General features: G+C 39.0%; 1 protein-coding gene across 1 annotated transcript in view; it reads right to left on the minus strand.

Moving 5' to 3' along the window:
* LOC136848821 (uncharacterized) overlaps window positions 1-2,500 on the minus strand; it is a 40,275-nt gene that overhangs the window by 27,106 nt on the left and 10,669 nt on the right. The window lies entirely within an intron of this gene.

The following is a 2,500-nucleotide window of genomic DNA, read 5'->3' on the forward strand; positions in this document are numbered from 1 at the left end:
AGTTGGACAGCAAAACTGAAGCAGGGGACGGGGAATGGAGGTCAGTTTAAAGTCTGACTTTTACGTTAAAGAACTACAATAAACAAGTTAAATTGGGCAGAAGCTTCTTCGGCGCAATCGAGTTTTCAGTACAGCGTATAATGCTGTATGAAACTCTCAGCCACGGCCCATGAAGCTCAGCCGCGGCCCATGAAACTTTCAGTCACGGCCTGGTGGTAGTCTGTGTCGTTAGCACCTATAGCGGTGCCAGACGCACGATCATGGCTACCTTTAACATTAAATAAAATGAAAACTCATGAGGTTAGATGGCTGCAGTTTGGCATGTTTGATGACTGGAGGGTGGATGATCAACACACCAATTTGCAGCCCTCTAGCCTCAGTACTTTTTAAGATATGAGGGCGGACAGAAAAAGTGCGGACGGACAGGCAAAGCCATCTCAATAGTTTTCTTTTACAGAAAACTAAAATCAGCTGAGTTCTTACCCACGCGTTATTCATGACGTAATGTGATCAGAAATGTCTCGCAATCTCATTAAGGGAAGATTTTCCTCAGGCAGACTGTCAATCCCCTCCCACCGGCCTCCCACCCTCTATTCTGGCTGACTGTTTGATGACGTTCGCAAAACTACGTTTCTGGTAGACTTTCCATCTCACAATCATTACCTCAGCACTTTTGACTGCCGTTTAAAAAAGATGATCTGTGTAACCCAGGACCTTTGAACTTAGAAATTTACTCGTGGGATTCTGTTCGCCAGATTATAAATATTCGAAATTAATGGAAATATATACTTTCAGAAATAGATTTTTGTCTGGAGGTGTTTATAAACCCTTCCATATATCTATACATAGATTATCGTTGGCATTAGATTAATGCTGTAATTTGCTAGCTTTGCTGTCATTCGCACAGCAAGAATAATTATGAACGCAATAAGGACGACATATAAATGTCATTCTTAATGCTGACAAAATATAAACGCCTTGCGTAATGCTGGCATTAAAATGTAACGCTGACGAATCACGAGTCATGTTACAATTTGGGCGTAATGTTCGCAAAATACGATCATATGCTTCTTGCAAACATAATAATAAAGCCATGCACAACTTCCGAAAATATCCTTGAGTTTAAGACCATTATCAAACTTTCCAGGTCGTTAAGCGAATATAAACTGTTTGCGCATAATAGAGAGAGAGAGCGAGAGAGAAGCAGTAAACAGTTACCACATCGTATGACAAAAATACAGATTTTGTTTACACGCATTTCTTCCGTCAGTTTTCTAGCATCGTCATCACCAGCTCACACGGCAGTCGAGGTTTGGTAACAATACATTTCATGAGCAATGACAACCATTGCGGATTCGAGGGCTTCTGATTATGTCACATACCCAAGGGCTTTCCTATAATGTAAAGTGAAGCGAGCCAACGACTTTCTCTGTATTACATAAATGCCAATTCTGTTGACAGGGAGAAAGTCTCTTTTCCGAGAAGGGAATTCCAGGCAAGAATATCAGGTCAATGAAACTGCTGCTGCCGCTGCTGTTGTTGCTGGTGGGAGTGCTGAAGTGTAAAAGTTCAAATAAGGAGTGATAAAAAAATCTTCAGTTCATCGCCCCGTATAGCTACTAATTCACGCATCGTTATCGCAATAATAGTTCTATGGTTTTTCATTTTTATTTGTTCGATATTTTCATCTGCATTTTACTGTATAATCGTTCTTTAGATTCGGTTTTTTCTTTCATTCAACATTTTATGCACCCCTCTTCTTTCGAAACCTGTTTAGCAATGAAATAACATCAAGTCCTTCTTCCCCATGAAGTTCCGCGCACTGGAATATAATAATAATAATTTTCAGAAACACTCACGGCGTGCTTGGTCATGCAATTGTAAGGGACCGCTTTTCGAGGAGTGAAAAGCAATGTTTTTTTTTTACCTAAACAAAACCTCCATTAGCTCACGTTGAACATGGACAATATCAAACTTACGATAGAAGTGTACCAATTCGCCAAAATGAAAAGCAATAACGAGAAAGATAATGCCTAGCTCACACAAATAAAAAAATGGTGACTGAATGTGGACCTTTCACCCTTCCAAAAAATTACTTGCAGTTCGAAAGAAATATTTTTTTTCCTTTTCAGAGAGCAAAGTGCAGTCATTAAAAAATTACCTGAAATTACGTCAACAGTTTAAAATGAAACCAATGTTGACCTTCATCACAACTTTCACTTTAAAAGAGGTAAGAATGGCAGTATGAGGTATAAAATTAGATGGCTATACTTCATTGCAGCTTCAAAATAAACTCTTTAAGGAGTCATCCGGATATATCAAGCTTTTTCACTCCATAAATATAAAAGGAATAAATTTTCTCAATTGCCGTCGGCGAAACAAGAGCTCGCTTCGCAGGTAATTCAAAAAACATGAATGAAAAAGATAAGTACGGGTTACAGTTCCCTGGAGTTGAAAAACACGCTTAAAGAGAAGCAAAAACACTAAAATTTGTTGCAAG

Source organism: Macrobrachium rosenbergii, chromosome 19 (assembly GCF_040412425.1).
Source record: "Macrobrachium rosenbergii isolate ZJJX-2024 chromosome 19, ASM4041242v1, whole genome shotgun sequence".
Classification (NCBI taxonomy): domain Eukaryota; kingdom Metazoa; phylum Arthropoda; class Malacostraca; order Decapoda; family Palaemonidae; genus Macrobrachium; species Macrobrachium rosenbergii.